General features: G+C 40.2%; 1 protein-coding gene across 5 annotated transcripts in view; it reads left to right on the top strand.

Moving 5' to 3' along the window:
- The window catches only part of AGO2 (argonaute RISC catalytic component 2), a 131,317-nt gene that overhangs the window by 9,715 nt on the left and 96,282 nt on the right, over positions 1 to 25,320 (top strand). The window lies entirely within an intron of this gene.

The following is a 25,320-nucleotide window of genomic DNA, read 5'->3' as shown; positions in this document are numbered from 1 at the left end:
GCAGCCCTGTGCTGGGCACAGAAGTGTGTTGGTGGGGTGAGGTGGGTTGCAGGGAAAGGCACTGGGAGCAGGTTTCCTGTGGTCAGCCCAAGTTAGAGGCATCGTCTGCATGCCTCCCCCCAATGAGGTGTGTGCAAGGGCGCGGGAGAAACTTTGTTGCTGTGAGTTTCCTGCCACAGGCATGTGTTTCCAGCTCCCGTGGCCCCAGGATCCAGTGGAATCGGCTGCCTTGGCTGAGGGAGGTGGAGCTGGAAGGTGATGCCTGAGCTGGTCCTCTGCCCCCCGAACCTTTAAATTGTGCCCTCCCCCGCCAACTCTCAATGGTTCTGTGTCACGGCTGCTCCTGAGAGATGAATTCTTCCATCTACCTAGCTCTGTGGTTCTCAAACTTTTGTACTGGTGACCCCTTTCACATAGCAAGCCTCTGTATGTGACCACCCTCACCCCCCTTATAAATTAAATACACTTTTAAATATTTAACACCATTATAAATACTGGAAGCAAAGCAAGGTTTGGGGATGGGGACTGACAGCTTGCTTCCCCCCAGGTAATAACCTCATGACCTCCTGAGGGGTCCCGACCCCTAGTTTGAGAACCCCTGATCTAGCTTCTGCCTCTCAGGGAGGAGATGGATTACCCACAGTAAGGGGAGAACCCCTTCTGTCACAGTAGTAAGTGATTACACTGAGGCCATGTCTACACTACAAAATTATGTGGACCTAACTTATGTTGGCATACAGCTAGTGCAGTTCTTAAATTGCTTGTGTGTGCACATACATGGCTCTTTGTGTTTGTCAGTGCACATCTCGCCAGGAGCGCTTGTATTGTCGGTGTGGGGCATTGTGGGATGGCTCCTAAAAGTCAGTAACAGTTAACGTAAGCAATGCAGTGCTTGCACTGTCACTGCATGTACCTAATTTAATCAGCCATGACTGAACCACTCAGGGAGGTGATGTTACTAAATCAGCGTAGAGAGGCACTTATACTGGCGGGATCCAAATTTAAGTGAAGACACTTCCACAGCTATGTTAACACAAGGCAGTTTACGTCAATCTAATCCTGTAGTGTAGACCAGGCCTGATGATCTACAGCAGTGCAGCTGCAGCGGTGCTACTGAAGCATTGTAAGCATAGACATAGCCATCTTTCTAGTCCTTAAGCTCACCCTTTCAAATATCCAATTGTTAATTTTGTGGTGGTTTCCTGAGACCAGGTCTACACGTAAAATTTAGGTCAACCCAATTGTACTGCTCAGAAGTGTGAAAAATCCACACCCCTGAGTGTCATAGTAAGCCAACCTAACCTCTGGTTGGCTTATGGGTTGGCTTACCGACTTGCTTGTGAGAAATAAGTGTGTGATTAGTGTTAGTTGCATACAAAGAATAAAACAGAGGATAACCCTAGCCCTAACACTAGATAACACGTCTTGGGAAGGTGGATTAACTACAGTGATGGGAGGGGTTGTCCTGTCAATGTAGTTAGTGTCTACACTGAAGCACTAAAGCAGTACACCTGCAGTGTTTCTAGTGAAATCACAGCCTGAGTCTGAGGCTATGTCTACGCTAGCACTTTTGTCGGTATAACTTATGTTGCTCAGGGGTGTGAAAAAACACACCTGACTGACGTAAGTTACTCTGACAGGAGCGCCAGTGTGGACAGTGATATGTTGGTAGAAGATGCTCCCGCTATGATAGCTACTGCCACTTGTTAGAGGTGATTTAATTATAGTGATGGGAAAGCTCCCTCCTGTCAGCATAGAGCACCTACACAGGAGGTTTTACAACAGGGCAGATGCATGGATACAGCTGTGCCTCTGTAAGGTCTCTAGTGTAGACATAGCCTTAAACATCCTGAAACAATAGCTTTGAAAGATCTTAACTACCCCTGTATATCTTAGTGGATTGTGACTTGTGAAACCTCATGATGATTTAAATGTTAGCATAGGTGTTTTCCTACTGATGATTTTTGCAGAAGCATTTTCTAATGTACGTATGTTCAATTAGGTGCATGGAGTATCTAGGAGCAGAGTAAAATACATTGGATTATTCATTTAATAATTCTAGCCAATCAGTACAGTATTCCCTTTTTTATTAAAGTAAAAACACAGTTTATGAATTTACCTGAAGCTGCTGCAGAAATTCCAGTGTCTTTGTGTTGAAATGTGTGACAGAAAAAGCAGGGCTTTGGAGCAGAACAGCTCCGGAGCAGTGGAGCTGCAGGTTTTTGCCTGGAACTGTAGCAGAGCCGGAGCACAGATCCAAAGCCCTGGAAAATAGGGGCTCTCCCACAAAATGTAGGTGCAGACCGTACTGTAGAGTATTCAGGTCCTTGAATATAGACACTTTAGGACGTTGTTTGAAAGGGTAGTTCAACCACGCTTTTTCTTTTTTTTATTCTTTATTTGCAACTAACACTAATCACACACTTTTTTCTTCACAAGCAAGTCTGCCTTACTGAGATATAGCTATAAACAGTTCAGGAGAATATGGAGCTGTGTTCCACAAAACTGTACTGGGGAAAATACTCCAACTGCCACCCCCCCAAAGTTAGATGAAGTATTTCAAAGCCAAAACTAAACAGATTGAATTTGCTTTTAAGATCAAACACTACAGTATCTAATCATACTGAAATGTCCCATTTATCTATTTGTTTAGAGTAAAATGTTCAAAATTGCCTAAGTGACTTAGGAGTCTGAACAGTATGAAGAGTCAATAGGACTTTGGCACTCTTGAACAGTTTAAGTTCCATTTTCATAACTGACACTAGGATCCTAAGTCCCACTGATTTTTTTGTATCACTTGGGAGCATTGGAAATTTTTATGTATAATCTTTTACGGAAGCTGTCTGTTTTGCTTAACATAATAAGCTTCCTTTTAACTGTGTTTCTGTTGTGCAGATACCTAATTTTATAAATGTATCTAAATATCAGGAAACAAAATGTATAATTATGTGTTTAATGTAAATATGTGAAATGTTGTAATAGAGTGTAATAACAATGTTGTAAGGAGACAGATCTTTCAGCTTCATGAACAGAATGCTGATATATGAATGGTCATCTTAGCATACGCGCAGTGTGCCTCAGGTGGCACGTGACCTGGATTCATCACCAGATTTGGTCTGCTGATTGTTATATTGGCAGTTAAGCTCCAATAGTTTTAACAGGTTTGTTTAGTGAATTAGAGGGTCTAATTACTTAGAGAAAACTAAAACAGAAAATAAATTCTGTTTATAAGCCAAACTTTGCCTTCACCTATATATGTGCAACTCCTGTTAACTTTAATAGTAATTACACACACATATCTGAAGGCAGAATTTGGTCCTGTAATTAAAAACTTATTCATTTTTCTTTGTATTACTGCCTTGATAAATGATGTTGGGTAACATAATGCTGCTTGATAAATATGACTAATAATTTCAGGATAAAACTTTTAAAACTATCATTTTGTTCCAATCTGTTAAGGAAAAAGCAAGCTCTCTTACAGGCATGTTTTGAAAGCTTTGGGCTTGTCTACGTTGGAAGCTATACTAGTATCGTTAAACTGTGGGAGTTGTACCAGAATAATTCCCGTGTACCCTTTTTTTTATATTGCAATACGTGTGTCCACATAAGGAGTTACACCAGTATAGCTATAATACTTTACATTTAATCCTACCTTATATTGGTAACACTTTCAATCTAGACAAGCCCTATAGTACAGAGAAAGGAGAAGAGTAATTATCTTGGAGATGTTGACCAATACTTATTACTTGTGATTGAACTTTGATTTAGTGATAAACTTAGGACATTTTTGTGCCAAAAGTACAGTATTGTCATTTTTGTGCCAAAAGTACAGTATTGTAAATAGAAACTTGGTTGCTCTCTGGCTTCAGTAACTTATCTGCTTGGTATAACAGGAAATTCTATGACTAAATTTATATCAGACATATAATCTCTGCAAACTTAGTGGTGAAATAATTAATAGGAGCCTTCTCAGTATGCATCTAAAACAAATACAAGGACATATGCTTTTGTGTGCTAGATATGCTATAAAAGGAATAAAACAATGTTTTAGTTTGTAGATAATTTGTCCTGTCCTCCAAATTGTGATGGATGGGATGGGTTTGGAAGGAAGAATGAGAGTAAATTTATGCCAAAGGTACACCCATGCAGTGGGGGTGGATCAGTACAAGTACCTGTCTGATATATTTACAAATTTCAGTGTCACGTAGTTGAAACTACATATATATGGTATCTACCAATGTTGTTTTTAACAGAAATAGTTAGTAGTTCTGGCTGTTGCCAGGTAGAGCCATATTTAAAATTAGTATACTTGAGAAGATGGCTATGAGACCAGTGTAAACTCCTACAGTTATATTGGCATAGAACTGTTTTGGCTGCCTGATGTAGACAGGGCCACAGTGTTAAGCTTGTCTCTAAGCCAGGTACTTAGACTAGAGCAGGAGTCACAAACGAGAATGCCACATGTGGTCCAGTTGTTATAAACTGGCTTATAAGGATGCAGTGCTTAGTGTTGTGAGGTGAGGGCAAGAAGTGCCATTATAGCTGGTAATGTCACAGATAGGATATTATATTAGTAAGAGTATGTCTATGCTTAACCTGGGTGATTAAGATCTAGGTCTGAGCACTTGGGTTCGTCCAGCCTGAGTGCAAGTGTTCCTGCAGCAAAGCCCTTTCCCGTTTATTTGCCTTCACTGTGTCTACCCTCATCAGTGTGTGCCTGCGTGCATGGTTCTTTGTGCTGAGATGCTCTGGGATTTTTTTCCCAGTCAGTTATGTCAGTTGCTGGAGAGAGAGTTATCTGCCCCTTGGGGGGGGGAGGGGGGGGGGGAGGGAGAGGGAAAGGATGTTGGAGCACTGCGAGTACTTGAGTGATCTTGCCTGCATCCTCACTGCAAATGGGTTGCAGCCTGAGCTAAGGCACAGCTTGAGCTTTAACCCGTGCCTCTAGCCATGCAAGCAAGCAAGGGTTCAAATAGAAAACAAATATAAACTTGAAGGAATCTGATTAAGCTAAACTGAAATAAGAGTTCACATAGGGTTCCATGGTTTAACTAAATCAGTTTAAAAAACAATTTAAGTTAAACTGATGCAACTTTCTCATGTAGATAAATGAGGCCTTAAGAATGTAGGAATTGCCTACTGGATCAATATTCTCTCTCTAACAGTGACCAGCAGCAGAAGACTCAGGGGACGGTGTGCACAAGAAACTGTACTGTAAATGGATATGGGATAACTTGTTTTTGTATCCCTTCAAAAACTTGTTTTGGTGTTAGCAGTTACTATTATAACTCTGGGTATTCTTGTTACCCATATAAATGTTCAGTCTCTATATGAATCTTGCTAAATTCTTGACCTTACTGATATCCTCTGGTATTGAATTCCACAGTCTCATTATATGTTGTGTGAAAATAAATTTTTGTTATCAATTCTGAATTTGCTGCTATTAAGAGAATGCTCCCTTATTCTTCTATCATGAGACAGGATATAGAAGCTAATGTATACCACTTATTTTGTATACATTTTAAACTCTTGGAGGATGAAGAAACATGAGATTCCAGACAGCTCAGAGGAAGACAGTTGAGCTGTTGGAACAGTCCATAGGTGGTTTGGGAGGATTGTGTAACATTATTCTGATCTCCTCTGATTATAGTGGCTTCAAAGCAGCCTCTCTGCTGGCTTTGTTCTCATAATTACCATGGTTTATGGGTGGGTGGTGATGCAGAATGGCTAAGATGGTTTGCCTTCAGCTTAGACTTAACGTGGTCAAAACTGGGCTCTTCTTTTTCCTTCACAAGCTTCTCCCTTGCCATTGATGGCACCACCATCTTCTGAAGTGTTAATATGCACAACCTGGATGTCCTGTTTGATTCTGCCCTCTTTCTAGACACTCACATCTAGGCCGTATTCAAGTCTTGCCACTTCCTCTGTCATAACACTTCTAAGACCTTTTTACCTTCAACAACACAATTAAAAGCTAACCCAGAGCCTGATCTCCCATTTTGGTTACCGCAGTTTCTTCTCTAGCATTGTAAACAACCACTTTGCTTCCCTAGTTTCCATTCAGAATGCTGCAGCAATCATCTCGTAGGCTATTGCTCTCACCACTTCACCTCCACTGACTATATTGAATACAAGCTCCTTGTCCAGTCTTTTTTTTTTTTGTAAGGGAATTCATAACCTCTCCACCTCATCCCCAACCCATCTGTTCTCTTAACTTATTGCATTAGCCGGCCCTCTCATTCTGCCTATGGTGCCAGGGCTTGTCACTTGTTTGCTTGCTTCTCCTACAAGCAATTTATGGGTTCTTCCATGCTGCTACTCACATGTGGGTTACCTTCCCCATACTAGTCCCTAAAGCCACGGTTGTTTCTTATAGCCATCATTGTAAATTAAATTGCAGAAGATACTGTCCAATTTAGTCAGTGTGTTGTCTAGTATAAAGGGGATCCAGTCCTGACTGGGGCCTTCAATTGCTACTTTAATATAAAAAAAGGAATAGTAGAATCTCATCAATGTCTGCATACTGAACTTTTCAAGTGCTGTATCCTGGTGCTATACAGGAAGTGACTTGCACACCCGGACTGCAGTGTATTTAGTAGGTTGATGAAACCCAGCTCCACACTTGGGTTACAACAGAGCTGGATGGTAAAGAGGAACAAGTATTCCAGTGCTTCATAAAATTGGAGTGTGATGATGGTGAGCTGGCTGAGGCTAAATCCAGATAAGACTGAAGTGATGTTGAGGGGACCAACTGGAGGAGCTTGAAAGTGTAGCAAATGGACAACCAACCTAATTCTCAATTACTGAGGGACAATCTCCACTCATTGATATACTTCGCTTTCCACAACCAAATTGCTGTACGACTTTTCATGAGTGGTGAACCCAATTATTCAGATTCTGATATCTAAACTGTATTGTTAAATCCATTCACCTAAATTTGGGTTATTGCTGATTAATGTACTCTATGTATCATATGACTTTTTTAAAAACAAACTTTGTATTTGTGGATAATCTAAGTCCTATACCCAGATATACAGACACTTTTTCTCAACCTATGTATTTTATAATTTTTTTTAACATTAGCTTTAATTTTTTTAAAACTGTACCTGTAGTTGAGGGAGCACATCCATCATTTCTGACTCAGATTTACAGTCCTGGAGTTTTCTTAGATTTGTGGCTACTTTTTAGAAGATCAGATAGCAGCTGTGACCATATCTGGACATGTTCTCCTATGTCTGGCTCGGTGAGTGACCAATGTAAATCTTTCACGTATTCATCTCAAGATTAGGTTTCTGTAATATGTTGTATGAGAGGCTACATCAGGGGTCGGCAACCTTTCAGAAGTGTTGTGCCGAGTCTTCATTTATTCACTCTGATTTAAGGTTTTGCGTGCTGGTAATACATTTTAATGTTTTTAGGAGGTCTTTCTATAAGTCTATAATATACAACTAAACTATTGCTGTATGTAAAGTAAATAAGATTTTTAAAATGTTTAAGAAGCTTCATTTAAAATTACATTAAAATGCAGAGCCCCCCAGACCAGTGGCCAGGACCAGGGCTGTGTGAGTGCCACTGAAAATCAGCTCTCGTACCGCCTTTGGCACGCGTACTGTAGGTTGCCTGTCCCTGGGCTACATACTAGGACAATTCAGAAGATCAGTGCTCAAAGTTGCACTGACTTCCATTAAGTTTAAGGGTGGACTTCAAGGTGCTTGTCTTAGCCCATAAAGCCCTAAATGATTTGGGACCTGGCCACTTGAGTCCTCTTGCTATATTGTCATGACTGAGATCAGTGGAGATGCATGAACTGGAGTTCACTTGATACCAAATAGTATTATAGTAGTGCCTAGAGCTCTGGCTAGGTCCCAGAGAAATTCAGCAGGTAGAGAACAAGAAAATAAATAGTACTGAAAACAGGGGAAAATTTATCACAGAATAATTATCACGATAAAGAATACAGTTTTATCCTCTACTGAAAATATTCTATTATAGAAGGTTCTTTTTACTGCCTCTGTACAGTGATGTAGAAAACCACAATATTATCTCTTGAAAACAGCGTTACATATGAGTGGGTTTCCTGTAAACTAAAGACATGCCCACAACTGCTTTCACTATCTAAAAAGATTCAGTATAACATATTAAAAGTGTAGAGCTTTATTTGAAGTTAGGAAATTCAGAGTTAAAAACTGATTTTATATTTTAACTATAATTCACCTTGCCCTTGCACCAGGCCCTTTCAATTAGGAAGGCAGGTATTACTTTTGATGCTTCTCTTACAAAGGGATCCTTTTGTGGATTTAATCACCACCTAAAGTAATTTTAAGTGTTTGACATTATGTGAGTGGGGAAGACCTAGAAACTCAACATTCTTTTGGACCCTATTCTTCTGTAATGTAGAAAAGGCAATTACAGGGAAAGAGTAGAAAATAAGCTTAAAAACTCTGAAAAGCCTGCTCTCCTATATTCTATAACTAAACTATTATTGTATGTAAAGTAAATAATAGTGCAGTGAGGTGAGCGGGGTTGGTGGCTGGTATCCCAGGCCAGCAGCAGGCTGAGTGGGACTGGTGGCCGGAACCCCAGGCTGGCAGTGGGCTGAGCGGGGCCGGTGACTGGAACCCCGAGTAGCTCATCAGGTGGCCGGTCTGGGGTTCCGTCAGCCGGGGTGCTGGCTGCCAGCCCCGCTCAGCCCGCTGACGGCCGAGGATTCTGTTCATCCAGGCAGGCAGTGTGCTAAGCGGGGCCGGCGGCCGGGCCTACGGCTGGCAGCAGTGTGCCACTAAAAATCGGCTCACGTGTTGCCTTTGGTACGTGTGCTGCAGGTTGACAACCCCTGTTCTAGGTTTTCACATTGTGCTCATTGCCATAGTTGTTGAGTGTTTAGTCCTCAGTCCCAAGAATAGACTCTTTAAAAACTTAAATGCAGAAGTGAAGATTTTTTGGTGGAATATTTGTCTCTTCTGACATAATGCCAGCATTTCAGTAAACAAAACAAAGCCATCAGAGGCCCTGTCCCTCCCATTGATGGGTGGGGAAAGGTCTTGAGGAGGCAGAAATTGGGATTGTATTCTAACAAAACTAATATACTTGATTCTTCCATCTTATAGAATGGTGGAGTAGCAGATTCTGAACAGAGAAAGAAACAGTTGGTCCTTATAGATATAGAAAATTTTGCTGGAATCCTGATTTTTTTTTTCTTGTTCCCACAAAAATCAAATCTGTCACAGGTGGCTAAATTGCTTGTTGGTTTAGGCCTAGTTTTGGGTGTGTGGGCACTCCTGCACTCAGCGTTGCAATGCTTATGTCTCATTTTTAGAAGTGATTTAGGCACCAAAGTCAGCTAAGCATTGCTACATTGAGTGCAACAACACTTATACCTTTAAAAAAACTGGGCCTTAATCCATCTCTCCCGCCTCCGCCCCCCGATTGTTTTTAAGGTATAGAAAAAAGTGAATGAACTATCATGGCCAGAGATAAGAAACAGGCTAATGTACATTTTCTTCCCCTTCTCAAACGAAGTAGCAAATGAATAAAGAGTGTATGGGGGATCTAATAAGCACCTACCCTCTTGTTTTGGTGAGGTTTGATATTTTAATCATTGATTCAATTTAATCTAATAATGTAGTAATTTTGTAATTAACGTGGCATTGAGAATTGCATTTAAAACAAGATTAAAATTCCTTTTATTTCACACTTCTATGATTGAATTAATCTCTATATTTTAACACAATAACCCCTTCTTTAGCCAACAAACTTTTGAAAGTAGGGAAATAAGTTCTTTCCCCTACCACCTCTTCCTGCATTGCAAGAGCTGTTCTTTAGCCAATCTACCCCACTTCAGCAGCACTGGCAGGAAGGCAGGGAGATAAGCATGTATGTGACCTGCCTACCCATGGTGAATGGACCAGTGTGCTGGGAGTACTGTATTCAGGTGGGGGTGTTGAGGAAAAGAGCAAACTTTTTGGAGGAAAGGGCGTGGGGAAGCACTAGTATTTTGCTGCCTTTTCCCCTTGCCATAGCTCTGAAGTCCGCTCTACACCTAAAACATAGACCAATCTAGCTACAGGCCCGTGAAAATTTTCATGCTTTGTGCAGTGTACTTAAGTTGACCTAACCCCCATTGTACATGCAGCTAGGCTGTCAGAAGATTTATTTTTTGTCCTTGCTGCTGTTTCCTCTCAAATAGGTTTATTTACAACAGCAATGGAAAAAACTCTTCTGTCACTGTAGAGAGTGTTTATGCCACAATGGCTTAGCTGCAATGCTATAGCTGTGTGACTGTAGCCCTTGTAGTGTAGACATACCTTCTAACAAGCCACAGAAGGTTTGTAGGCTGGGAAAGGCAAAGGGTTGCTAATTTGTCGTAATCTAGTTTCTCCTGAAACACGGACCTCTGTCTCCTTGACTCTCTGCCTTGCCTCCTCTTCTCCTTACAGCCTGTCATACTTCCTTGCTCCCTACTGTGATCCCAGCCCAGTCCTCCTCATCAGTTCCCCTCTCTGGCCATCATTATGTCCTCCAGCCGCTGCTGCCTGGCCACAATCCATCATGATCTCTATTGCCAATCAAATCCTGCTATCCATCCCTTGCCTACAAAGCTAATATGTTAATATTTAAAAAGAGCAAGGAAATGACCTGGATAACTATAGGCTAGTCAGCCTGCAATCAGTCGATCCCGGATAAAATAATGAAACAGCTGATATGGGACTAATTCAATAAAGAATTAAAGGACAGTAATTAATGCCAATCAACATGGGTTTATGGAAAATAGCTTTTGTCTAATTTTATCTTTTTTGGTGAGACTACAAATTTGGTTGATAAAGGTAATAGTGTTATCTATATTTACAGCTCTGAAAGGTATTTTACTGGGTAGTGCATGACATTTTGATTAAAAAACCAGAATGATACCTGGTACACATTACATGGATTAAAAACTGACAGGTCTAAAAATATTATTGTAAATAGGGAACCATAAAAATGATACACAAACTGAGGGTGGTAAATAATTAAGAGAGTAGGTCACTAATACGGAGAAATCTAGATCACTTGATAAGCTGGGCACAAGCAAACTATGCATTCATACAGCTACATATAAATGAGTTAATCTAGGAATAAAGAATGTAGGCCATACATACAGGATGGCGGACTCTATTCTGTTGTCAAGACTGATTCCCAGCTCTGGCACTTTGATTCTAAAAATTAGTACTGGCCGCTCCAGGCTTGTATTAAACTCCCAAGGTTACAGCTTTTCTCTGACCTTGGATGGGTAGATGCTGCCACCACCCAAGTGCAAAAAATCCCTTTTGGAACCCAGGAAAGTGCACTTGGGAATTCCTTCCTGTAGGGTACCCTCAAGCCCTTTCACGTCCCCTTCACAGAAGAGCTGAGAAAGAAAACAAAGGAAACAGCTGTTGCCACCAGCTAATTAAACAACATATGCACAAACCTCATAGGGACGCACAAATCCAATCCTGTTCTTTTTAAAAATAAATAAATAAATAAATTTTATTAAGAACAAAAAGAGAGAGAATACATCTGGAATTTAGGCTTTTTGCTAGGTTTTAAAAAAAACAATTACAAAGATTAAGCATCAAGATAGCTTCTTGAGGTCCAGTTTAAAGGTTACAAGCAAAACAAAAGCACCTTGGGTTAGCACAGAGGAGTCCACAAGCCATAAAGAAATGAGAGAAACCTAATTATGTCTTCCTAGACATTTCCTGATCTACTTACGTATCTGGGGTTTAAAATGAGTATAATATAATAATAGGAGATATACCTGTCTCCTAGAACTGAAAGGGACCTTGAAAGGTCATTGAGTCCAGCCCCCTGCTTTCACTAGCAGGACCAAGTACTGATTTTTGCCCCAGATCCCTAAGTGGCCTCATCAAGGATTGAATTTACAACCCTGGGTTTAGCAGACCAATGCTCAAACCACGGAGCTATCCCTCCATGATCTGATGATTTTCATACCTGGCCCAAGCATTTACAACATACTTCCAGTCCTGTCTTTCCTCCATCCTCTCTCTCCAGAGAACAACACAGACGGACAAAGGGAAACTTTTTCCCCCCCCAGTTTTAAAAAGTTCTAGCCTTCCCATTGGCTCTTTTGGTCAGGTGCCCACTCCCTTTGTTTTACCTGTGGATGTTTTAAACCCTTTACAGGTAAAGCAAGTAGAGAACAGCTACTAACAGGGATTTTATAAAAGCAGCAAAGAATCCTGTGGCACCTTATAGACTAACAGACGTTTTGGAGCATGAGTTTTCATGGGTGAATACCCACTTCATCAGACGCATGTAGTGGAAATTTCCAGGGACAGGTGTGTGTGTATGTATATATGCAAGCAAGAAGCAAACTAGAGATAACGAGGTTAGTTCAATCAGGGAGGATGAGGCCCTGTTCTAGAAGTAGAGGTGTGAAAACCAAGGGAAGAGAAACTGGTTTTGTAGTTGGCGAGACATTCACAGTTTTTGTTTAATCCTGAGCTGGTGGTGTCAAATTGCAGATGAACTGAAGCTCAGCGGTTTCTCTCTGAAGTCTGGTCCTGAAGTTTTTTTGCTGCAGGATGGCCACCTTAAGATCTGCTATAGTGTGGCCAGGGAGGTTGAAGTGATCTCCTACAGGTTTTTGTATATTGCCATTCCTAATATCTGATTTGTGTCCATTTATCCTTTTCCGTAGAGACTGTCCAGTTTGGGCGATGTACATAGCAGAGGGGCATTGCCGCCATATGGTTACATTGGTGGACGTGCAGGTGAATGAACCGGTGATGGTGTGGCTGATCTGGTTATGTCCAGTGATGGTGTAGCTGGTGTAGATATGTGGGCAGAGTTGGCATCGAGGTTTGTTGTATGGATTGGTTCTTGAGGTAGAGTTACTATGGTGCGGTGTGCAGTTACTGGTGAGATTTGAATGAATAAAGGATTAGAAAACCTACCATTTAGTATAGAATTGATGAGTTCAATCTATTTAGTTTAATACAGAGAAGGTTAAGGAGTGACTTGATCTTAACTGCATGGGGAGTTTAACTACATGGGGAGCAAATATTTGATGATTGGCTCTTAAATCTTGCGGAGAAAGGTATTAATGTGGTCGAATGGCTGGAAGTTGAAGATAGACAAATTCAAACAAAATGAGACCTGTTTTTTTAACAGTGCAAGTAATTAGCCATTGATACAATTTACCAATGGATGGATTCTCCATCACTGGCAATTTTTAGATCAAGATTGGAAATTATTTTAGGAGATATGCTGTGATAATGGGGAAGGTCCATCTTGCCCAGTATCCTCTCTTCTGACAGTAGCCAGTGCCAGATGCTTCAGTTGGAATGAAGAGAGGGTAATGGGAAAGTAACTGAAATAGTTTCCTCGTGGATTGTATTTTCCAAATGGACAATCTACCCTAAATGTTCAATTATGGAGGGACAGTCTACACTCATTCCTATATTTGCTTTCTACAAGCAACTCTCTGTATAACTTTTTTCATGAGTGATGTACTTGACTGTTCAGATTCTAATACACCTCTACCTTGATATAACGCTGTCCTTGGGAGCCAAAAAGTCTTACCGCATTATAGGTGAAACCGTGTTATATTGAACTTGCCTTGATCCACCCGAGTGTGCAGCCCCGCCCCCCCAGAGCACTGCTTTACCGGGTTATATCCAAATTTGTGTTATATCGAGGTAGCGGTGTATCTAAACTGTATTGTTAAATTTATTCACCTTAATTTGAGTTATTGCTGATTATGCTCTCTATATATCTTATGACTTTTTAAAACAAACGTATTGTGGATAATCTAAGCACCACACCCAGATGTACAGATGCTCTCTTTTCTTAACCTGTGTATTATATACTTTCTTTTAATGTTAGCTTTAATAAAAATTTTAAATTGAGTGATCCATCCTCTGTCGTCCAGTCTCAACCTCTGGAAGTCAGAGGCTTAGGGTCACCCAGAGCATGGGTTTGCATCCCTGATTATTTTGGCTAATAGTCATTTATAGACCTATCCTCTATGAACTTCTGATTTTTTTTTTAAACGATTTATACTTTTGGCCTTCACAGCAGCCTCTGGCAGTGAGTTCCACAGGTTGACTATATTGTGTGAAGAAGTACTTCTTCGTTTGTGTTAAACCTGCTGCCTATTAATTTCATTGGGTGACTCATGGTTCCTGTGTTATGCGAAGGGGTAAATATCACTTCCTTATTCACTTTCTCCCCATATTTCATGATTTTATAGGCCTCCTCTGTTGTAAGTACTGGAGCTACAGGAGGGAACAGTTCCCCCAATTAAAATAATCTATTAGTTATTGAAACAACAATTTACAGTTTATTATATGAAAGACTTCTGAGAGGTCCAAAATGGCCAACTGACACAGATTTAAAAAACAGCAGAATGTTCTTTACTCTGTGCAATGCATTCTGGACTCAAGAGGAAGACTGAAAATTACCCAGAATGTTCTGGATGTGAGAATGTACCTTGAACTGAACAGCTGCCTTCTCAACATTCCTCCAAACTCCATTTTGTTAGGAAGGAGGACATGTGCTAATGAAATGTTAGAGAAATTTTTACCAAGTGATAGAAGAGAACTTAGTTTTATCTAACTTCAGTTTATAAAATTGGGTATATATACTACCAAACAAAGCCATTGCAATGGGTGAAATACTGGAATCCTGCAAAGTAACGAATTTCTCATATGGAGATGGAAAAATTAAGATAGTTCAAAAGTGAGGTAAACTTAGAAGGGTTTATTATCCTTTCTCAATTCTATCCCATGGGTGGATGCAAGCATAGGTAGATGTGGAGAGTTGATTGATCTCTCTGGCACCATTAAGGAGAAATTCTGAGATTTAAAATGTAAAAGTTCACTTCAGAAAGAAATTCACACATAAAACAGTGGCAAAGCTCTCTTAACTACTTTGAAAACAGGAATATAATAAGTCTTCTTAGATAGTCAAATACTGGTTGTGAAAAATACCAGTATTTTTATGCAAGAAAATGGCATTTAACAAAACCTTCTTCTTTATTAGAAATAGTCTTCATGGGCCTGGGTATTTTAAAACTGTTCTCTAAGAAGTACAGCCTGGTGTTTTGTAGCATTAGTCTTCTGTTAAGGACTGTTAGAGAAAGATAGGAAAAAGACCTGCGACATTTTATCAAAGATAAGGAGAACTCTGCTAAGCAGCAGCTACTAAGACTTGCAGTGTTGTGTAAGACAGACAATTTGAACCTGTATTTATGTATACATCTTTGTCTTACATCTTTGTCTTATGTTCACGTATGCATGTTCTGTGGGATTGTCGAGTTACCCACACACTATTTGTATTGTATTAGCATTCGAAGTCTCCAGTCAAAATTGGTGCTCCTTTAGGCTAGGCACTATACAAAGTAAGGGACGCTCCCTGTCCCAAAAGAGTTTACCATTGGGCTTGAAACAAGATTCAGCAAACAAACCAATAGGAGAGAAGTGCTGGGTAGAAGGAAAAAAGACAAATTAAAAATTGTTTTACATTGACTCATTATGTTCATAACTTGACGGTCTGAATAATTTAACATTTAAAAATCTCTGTATAAATGTCAGTAATTCCCACTGACTCCTTGTTTATTGTATGATTTCCTGTAGGCATCATGGTAGAAATGAGAAAAGTTTTGAAGGAGGAGGGTATGGTAGCTTTATAGGAAAGGTGCTCCATGCATGAAGGGCAAGATGGAAGAATACATAGAGACTCTTGTGGGAGATGTGAACAAGTGGTGGTTGTGGCTTGCATCACTGGTGCAGTGAAGGGGTGAAATTTAAGACACAAGAGCAGATAACTAGAGAAGACAAATTGTAAGATGCCTTAAGGTAATGTCAAGAAGTTTAAACTTGGTGTGGTAGAAAATGAGAAGCCAATGGAGAGGTTAAACAGGTGAGAAAAATGAGCAGGAGGATGACTTTTAATCAGCTTTTTTTTTTTTAATTGTTTTGGAGGTGTTGACAAAAAATTGCTGTCAGATATCTGGTCATGTTACTGAGTTGGCCAATGAATCTTTAAAAAGGTCCATTATGGAACCCTTCTGTGTAGTTAATGAAACATTTTGAGAACCAGTCTGAGGGGGTGAGGTGCTGAGGGGAGAGATGGACATGCAGTCTCACAGACCCTTATGAAGCACTCCAAAGAGTGAGAGCTAGAGAACTGCTATGCTAGACTCATCAGTTTTCTGACAAATCGATCAGTTTTAATTGGAGTGCATTTTCCATATATGACTTCAAGTGATCACTGGTTTCTCACCTGGAGATCTTGAGTATGTTGTCCGCATCTGTCACTCAAGCAGGTGGTGACCAATCCAGGGTGTCTGCCCAGGTTTCATCACACTATGGAGCACAATTAATAGGTAAGAGAACTGTTTTTTGTTGTGTGGCTCACCACTGCACAGAAATGGTTGTCTAGCAGTGACCAAACCCATCACACGAAATGAATTGATAAGGTTTGGACAGGATTGGCAGTTAGGAAGGAGAGTGGATATGGGTGGGGAGACAGCTGATCAATCTGAACAATAAAAGAGGTAAAACAACTCTCTCCATTCTTCCGCTTAGACAAAATAGACCTAAGACTGCACAGAAAGAACTCCCTTAAGCACTTGCCGTCCGAAAGCTTGTCTTATGCAGTCCTGTCCAGATAGCATGCTCAGGGCGTGACTGGGATGGGCCAATTGACTGCTCTGCACAGTTTGCTCTCTAAGTCTTGCCCTCCTCTCACTTTAATCCAGAAGGAGGTGATTTCTCTAGTGGAGTGGACAGGGAAATTTGCTAGGCAGGGGAGAACCTCTGAAGGTACTAAAATAAGGTTTTTGTTGGTTGTCATCCTGCCTTGATGTAGCAAATGAGAGGATATATGATAAGTCTGATCTGGCAGCAAGTTGGGAACAAGAAAACTTCTATGTTTCAAATAGTATAGAAAGGTTAGACAGTTAGAGTTGCACTTACTGGAGTGAAATTGGGCCTGCCTTTGTTACCTACATCTCCTTATTCTAGTCTAGACATGCTCTTAGTTTGGTTTCTCCGAGTTCTCTTACAGCAACACAGGCAACTTGTTTAGTTCACTTTTATTGTCTCAAATAAGCAAAAATTAAACTGCAGAACTAAATATGAAAAGAACACTGCTAGAATTTTTTTGCAGCTGCAGCAGTTTAAAAGACTTCTTTGTTAAAATGACACTAAAGGTAGCTGCCACGCCCCAGATATTGCTTCATGTACATGGAGACATCCACACTGCTCTTCCATAGGAGATGCCTCTGCTCTATTGGCTGAGAAAATTAATACAGTCCAGATGCAAGATCTTTCACTGCATAAAGAAACTTTATTTTGAAGGTTCCTAAAATTGTTTTGTCCCTTGATAGAAAATTTGGACATTAAAATATTAAATAAGGTCACTAAGTAACCCAACCCACTCACCCAGATCTTGCTAACCAAACTCTACAATTTCCTTTACAAACTGAGAAAACATCATCTAACTATTAAATACAAGTTTGGGCATGTCTATACTTGGAAATTTACCGGCATAATTATCCTGGTAAAACTGTGACAGTTGAAGGCAACTGCATGTGTGTTTTCCCCCTCAGGGGAAAGGCACCCTCAGCGACAAGGGCACCCACTCTTAAGTTTCTGGCTCCCTAGCCATCACCTTTCCTGTGTGGAGACATGCATCTCTTCCCCTCCTGACCGGTATTCCCAGATTGCAGAGTTTCCTGTCTACACTGTGAATTCCCCAGCAAAGTCAGACTGCCTAAACAGGCTGGTTCTGCTGCTTTGCTTTCTTTTCAAACGCTATCAAGAGGGTAAATGCCACAGCTATACGTTACCACACAGCTTTTTCTAAGCCAGCACATGTATCATTACCTGCCTTGTAGGCAGGTGGCATATGTGTGCATTTGGTGCAAGCAGCTCATGGTCGTCAGAAACTGAGTTCAGGCTCTTGAGACCAGAGTGAACTGGAGGAAGTAAGGGAGACAGGGAGGTACAAAACTGAGACTTTCCAGGACATAGTAGAGCGGTCCTGTCCTCAGTCTGACAGCCTCTGTGCTGTTGAGGAGGATGGAAGTCTTGAGAAAGGAGAACCTCAAGCTGCAGTGGAGGAAAACAATCATATAGTTGAACCTCCTTCCAGATGATGTCATGGTATTCTCTCAAACTGATGATACCTGTCCAGGGGAGGGGACCCCTGTTATTAAGAAGAGACAGGTAATAGTAATGTGAGAGTCAATTGTCAGAAATGTAGATGGATTTGTGATGACCGGAAGAACCACATGGTGAATTGCCTATCGAGTGTGAAGGTGGCAGACCTCTCATGACATCTAGACAGACTTGGGTGCGATGCTGGGATGGAGCCAGTAGTTGTTGTAAACGTAGGTACCAGTGATGTAGGGAAGGTAGGAGAGACATCCAGGAGGCCAAATTTAGGCTGCTAGGTAAGAGATTAAAGTCCGGGGCCTCCATGGTGACATTCTGTGAAATGCTCCCAGTTCCACACACAAGGCCAGTTACACAGGTAGAACTTCAGGGTCTCAATGTGTGGATGAGGTGATGGTGTCGGGAGCAGGGATTTAGTTTTATTAGGAAGTGGGGAACATTTTGCGAAAGGAGGACCCTATACATGAAAGATAGGCTCCACCTAAACCAAAACAGAACCAGGTTGCTGGCATGTGCAGTTTAAAAGGCCGTAGAGGAGTTTTTAAACTAAGCTGGGGGAACGCCAACAGATTCAAAGGAGCACACAGATTGGACAGGCACGTCTCTTAGGGAGGATTTATTAACAGGGTTACTCTATCAACTTCTATCCTCTCCGTTTTCCTAGGATATAAAGTACAGGTAAGAACTGAAGAGAAAAAAGCAAACAAAAAAGAGTCCCATTCAGTTACATCACATGAAGACAGACAGATATTGACAAATTTGAAAATGCTTGTATACAAATGCAAAAAGTCTAAATACTAAGAGGGGTGAACTTAAGTGCCTGGTATTGAGATAGTAGGCATCACAGAAACCTAATAATCAGCGGGACACAGTAATACTACAGTACAAAATGTATAGGAATGACAGAGTAGATGGCACTCTTGGGGGTGTGGCTCATATGTGAAAGAAAGAATAGAGACAAATATAGATAAAACCTTAAATGAATCACAGTACCATGGAATCTATATGAATAGAAATTCCATGCTTAAATAATAAGAGGTATAACAGTAGGAATATACTGCTAACTATATGACTAGGATGGTGATTGTGAAATGCTCAGGGCGATTAGAGAGGCTTCAAAAACAGAAAACTTAGTAATAATGAGGATTTCAACTATCCTCATATTGACTGGATACATGTCACCTCAGGAAGGGATGGAGAGAAACAATTTCCATACGCCATTACAGACTGCTTCTTGGAGCAACTAGGCCTGTAACTGAGAAGAGGAGATTAAATTATTTATTCTTGACTTAGTCTTAAGTGGCACACAGGATCACCAAGAGGTGAAATAACTGAACTGCTTGGTAACAGTGATCATAATGTAATTAAATTTAACATCCTTATGGGGGGTGTGGGGAATGCCAAGACACCCACCGCAGGAGCATTTAACTTAAAAAGGGGAGCTACACAAAAATGAGGAGGCTGGTTAAATGGGAATGAAAAGGAACAGTCACAAGAGTGAACTGCCTGCAAGTTGTGTGGAAACTTTTAAAAATCATAATAGAGACCTAAGCTATATGTGTACAATAAACAAAGTAAAAGCAGTATGAGAACCAAAAAATGCCATCATGGCTAAACAACAGAGTAAAAGGCAGTTAAAGGCAAAAAGACATTTTAAAAATTGGAAGTTAAATCCTAGTGAGGAAAATTGGCAGAATTTATATTCCTTTCTAGTCAAGTGTAAAAGTGTAGTTAAGCAGACCCAAAAGAATTTGAAGAGCAGTTAGCAAAAGACAAATTAACAGCAGGGTATTTGTTTTGTTTGTTTTAAAGTAGGTCAGAAGCAGGAAGCCTGCCAAACAATCAGTGGGGCCACTGGTGAATTGAGGCACTAAAGGAGCACTCAAGGAAGACAAGGCTGTTGTGAAGAAGCTAAATGAATTCTCTGCATGTGTCTTCACTACAAAGGTTGTGAGGGAGATTCCCCCACCTGAGCCATTCTTTTTAGGTGACAGATATGAGGAACTGTCCCCGACTGGGTTGTCAATAGAGAAGCTGTTGGAACAAATTGATAAAATTAAACCATGGGCCAGATGGTATTCACCCATCAGTTTTGAAAGAACTGTAGTATGTCACTTATCACTTAAATCAGTATCTTTACCAGATGACTGTCAAATAGCTAATATGCCAATTTTTAAAAAAGGCTTCAGAGGCAACCTGGCAGTTACAGGCTGCCAAGCCTGTCTTCAGTACCAGGCTAATTGCCAGAGTGATGTCATTCTTCAACTACGAGAAAGGGACCAACAGACTTCCTCTGTTGGATCATTTGAACTGGAACCATAAACTCCCTGAACATTAAATCTCACCAAATGAAGGTCAATCCATCCTCATCATCATATCCACTTATTATACTCCACACCCGAACATAGCCACTTTATGAACTTCATACCCTCATATCTCAATGTCTGTACTTTGACCCATCAGCCTTTTACCTCCAATCGGGGATATTGCAGATTATGTATTCCTTATGCCACCCAATCTTAAACCAAACTTTGCACCCTCGATAATCTGTGTGTTATTCCCTGATAACCAGAAACTTCTATGCTTAAACTCTGTACCGTTCACTTTTTTTTTTTTAACATAATCTTAATAAAGAATTATCAGCTTCATTGATGAACATGATATGTTGGGGAAGAGTCAATACAGCTTTGAGGCATATTTTCCTTTTACAATTCTCTGAGAATTCTTTGAGGTGGTCAGCAAATTTTAGAAAAGAGTGAGCCAGTGGATAGCATATTGGACTCCCTCATCGAAGGGAGGCAATTTAAATAAGAAAGAAGTTCCTCTTATGGATCAGTAACTGCTTAAAAGATAGAAATAAAGGGTAGGACTAAATGGTCAGTTGTCACAGTGAAGAGTGGGCTCCCTCAAGGATTTGTACTGGGACCAGTGCTGTTCAACATATTCATGAATAATCTGGAAAAAGTAAACACTGAGGTGGCAAAGTTTGCAGACAGTACAAAATTACCCAAAATAGATAGTCCAAAGCTACCTATGAAGTTACAAAGGAATCTTAGAAAACTGAGTGGCTGGGCATCAAAAATGGCACATGAAATTTAGTCTTGATAAAGGCAGAGTAATGCACGTTGGAAAACTTCATCCCAACTGTTGTGTGTGTATATATACAAAATGATGGGGTCTAAATTAGCTGTTACCACTCAAGAAAGGGGTTGGTCATGGATGGCTTTCTGAAAACATCTGCTCGATATGCAGCAGCAGTCAAAAAAAAGCTAACAATGTTAGGAATCATTAGGAAGGGGCTAGATAATAAGACAGAAAATATAATACCACTATATATGTCCACACCCTGAATACTGTGTGTAGTTCTGGTCACTCCATCTAAAAAAGATATGGTAGAATTGGAAAAGGTACAGAGAAGGGCAACAAAAATGATTAGGGGTGTGGAACAGATTCCATATGAGGAGAGATTAAAAAGACTGTGAATATTCAACTAGGAAAAGAGACGTCTAAGAGGGGGATATGATAGAGGTCTGTAAAATCATGAATGGCATGGAGAAACCCCAGAATGTGTTTTTTGCCTCTTCACATAACACAAAAACCGGGAGTCACCTAATGAAATTAATAGGCAACAGGTTTAAAACAAACAGAATGCAGAGAGTCAATCTGTGAAACACGTTGCCAGGGTATGTTGTGAAGGCCAAAAGTGTAAGTGGGTTCAAAAACTAATTACATAAGTTCACAGAGGATAGGTCAATCAATGGCTGGTCAATCCAGATGGTCATGGATACCACCCTATCTCTGGGTGTCCCTTAACCTCTGACTGCCAGAGGCTGAGACTGAATGACAAGGGATGGATCACTTGGTAATTGACCTGTTACGTTCATTCTCTCTGGAGCACTAGATACTGGGCTAGAGGGATCATTGACCCAGTATGGCCATTCTTATTTATTCTTAAAGTAAAAACATTACAGAGAAAACATATTAAAAACAATAAAAGAATCTACACATATGTTTAATAAGATTTCCAGATATCACTCCCTGACTCCACTAAGGGCTCTGGCCGGTGAAAAATCCTTCAGACCCCACCCAGGGTTTTTTCTGTTGTCACAAATTCATAATAGCTGTTAGCTCAGGATAGTGTGCCCAGGAATCTGAGAGTTTCTTCTTTTTCTCGTTCAAGTTTTGGGGCTTCTCTCCACATAAACTGCTACGGCAGCACAGCTGCATTGCTACAGTGAAGACACTATCTGTACTAGCAGGAGGTTCTCCCATCAGTGTAGGTACTCAGCCTCTCCAAGAGGTGGCACTAGGTCAACCGGAGGATTCTCCCATCAACCTAGCACTGTCTATACCTGGGGTTAGGCTAGTTAACTGCATTGCTCAGGGGTGTGGATTTTTCACATTCCTGAGCGGCATAGTTACATTGACCTAATTTCCTAGTGTAGATGGTCTTTTCTCATCTAACAGATGCTAGCAGACTATGGGTTTTTCCGCGGGGCACAGCTTCAAAAAATGGATCCAGAGATGGATAATTTGCTTTCCCTTCCTCCCAAGTATTTCCTAGGAAACCTACTCAACTGAGAATTTGATCTTGCTTTAAGAGAGTTCTTTGAAACTCCTAACACTTGCCAGGGTTTACCTTAGTCCTGCCTCCCCTTAAAGAAGTTGCATACGATTCCACAATAATACATCAACATTTGCATTTTTAATATCTTGAACTAAAATACTTATAATTAACTGAATACTGTTTAAATTAATTCAGTAAGAGGGTGTTAGAGGAAATTGCCATATCTGTCACCATAACTATTCAGATAGATTTCATTGTGTAGACACATCCTTAGGCATAACTAGTTTGGAACATTTCTAACTGAACTAAGGGCATGTCTAAATAGAAATCGGAGTAATTTATTGCCAAAAACCACAATTAATGCAGAGTTATGGTTGATCAACGGTGTCTCGAACATCAAAGGCACCAGTATTTAAACATCTGGAAATCAGGACATAAGGAATTAAGGTAAAATAACTCTATACTTTCTGGGTTTAAAAACACAAATTTAACTCAAAAATGAGTATTCCACACCAAGGACTAAGGTAGACTTCGGAGTGGGGAGAACAACACCTGAAAAGATGAGTGGATGAGTTCACACCTCTGAAAGCTGTTGTCAGGATGTACTAATCTCTGTATACATGTGGATTTTAGAGCATTTTGAAGATTTAAAAGAAGCTCATGTTGTAGGGCACTGTGTACTGGGAACCTCTTGGCCAAATGAGTCCACTGTGTTCCAGTAACTCTAGTCCTGGCTCTAATGTTGTGCAACAGTATTCTGATGGAGTGGTATTGCCACCACAGTTAAGGTTGCACCAGGATTTCCATTTTAATTGGGGGATGGGGGGCAAAGATCTACATAAAGTCTATCTTTTGGGTTAGAGTAGAATTCCTAAATGTTGATTGTAATTTGTGTGCTGTTCATTTTTTCTATAGCAGTTTTTTGTGGAATAATGTAATTTGAAATTTCCTATGACTTTGAAATGGACCATGTAGCTAACACTTTTATACTAGTGTCTGTCACTTCCCTTTTTCACAGAAACTACAGCAGTTTGACATTGATAAGTGTGAATCTTTTGGTTTCCATAGACTAGATGAACTATTGTAGAAAGGTCAAATTTGTTTTCTGTGGTTTTTTTTTTCATAAGAAACATAATAAATCTTTTTACTGGGGACAGTATACTGACACCTTATTAATCAAAGTTAGCTTACTTTAGTACTTAAATTAGGGCTTTCTTATGGCTGGGTTTCCTGTCAACTCCAGACTGGATTATTGTAGTGCATTTTGCACAGGATGGCTTAGTTTTAAATTCTTCATTTAAAGCAGTAGTCTAAAAAGTTTCTTTAAATCAACGGTTTTCAATCTTTTTTTCCCAAAAGAGAAGTCATTTCCCATCTGTTTGGTGGTAAAGCTAAACGATTTGTATCTATTTTCATGTAATAAATATAGGTTAGCTGCTTCTCAGGCTAAAACTGCTGTTTGATAAACATTACTTATCTCCTTCAAGCAATGACCTTTGTTATTTTGTCTTCAGTCTTCATTTTTATGCTACAGTAAAAAGGGAAGCTATTTCTAATTCATTAAACAATAACTTATACAAATGTAGAGTGACGGATTATGTTCTCTGTGCCTGGGTAACCTTAATTATGCCCTCCCCCCCCCCGATAGATATAGATATGTATAGATTCATTATAAAACTTTGATTACAGAGCCACATATCTTTTTCACAGGGACCTCTGCTTCATTTCTTCTTATCCTCATGACTGTATATATGGCCTCAAAAGCTGCACCTAAATACATTTAAAAAAAAAATCTTCGTGTGCTTTGTATTGTGCTCAACACCGTAGTATCTAGTGTCTCAAACATTAATTAATTTATCTTCATAACACTCCTGTGAAGTTGGAAAGTACTGTACTGTTATTCCCATTTTAAAATTGAGGAGCTGAAAGACAGATTAAGACCCAAATTTGCTAATGTTGGGTCCTCAGTGATGGAGATACCTGTGACCTAATCGTTTTTCATAGGTGCTGAGTAACCTCAATTTACACTAACTCGAATAGGAGTTGTGTTCTGTGGTTCTGAAAAATTAGGTCTTTTAAGCCTCAAATCTGACACCCAGAAAATGAGCACCTAGTGGCTACCTCCTGAAAATTTTGCTTTAAGACCCAGATTTTTAAAGGTATTTAGGCATTGCTGCGCTCAGCACACTGCCTGATTTAGGTGCCTAAATCTCCTTTTAAAGGTTTAGGTTTAAGTGACCTGTTCAATGTCACGTTAGAAGCCAGGAAATGCCAGAATTTGTTGTTTTTGAACCCTTTGCAACCTTAACTACTATTTTTAATGTAGTTTAGAATGCTACATCTTTGTATTTGGCTTCAGTATTTGGGAGTAGCTCCATTTTGCAAATACTGAAGCCAAGCACAAAAGACTTAGGGCATGGCTACACTTGCAGATGTAGAGCGCTGTGAGTTAAACTCGCCTTTGGAGAGCGTAATACGGAAAGTGCTGCAGTCTGTCCACACTGACAGCTGCTTGCGCACTGGCATGGCCACATTTGTGGCACTTGCAGCAGCATTGGGAGCGGTGCATTATAGGCAGCTATCCCAGCA

Source organism: Chelonoidis abingdonii, chromosome 2, assembly GCF_003597395.2.
Source record: "Chelonoidis abingdonii isolate Lonesome George chromosome 2, CheloAbing_2.0, whole genome shotgun sequence".
NCBI classification, from domain to species: domain Eukaryota; kingdom Metazoa; phylum Chordata; order Testudines; family Testudinidae; genus Chelonoidis; species Chelonoidis abingdonii.
The sequence above is the reverse complement of the archived record's forward strand: the minus strand, read 5'-3'. Positions and strand labels throughout refer to the sequence as shown.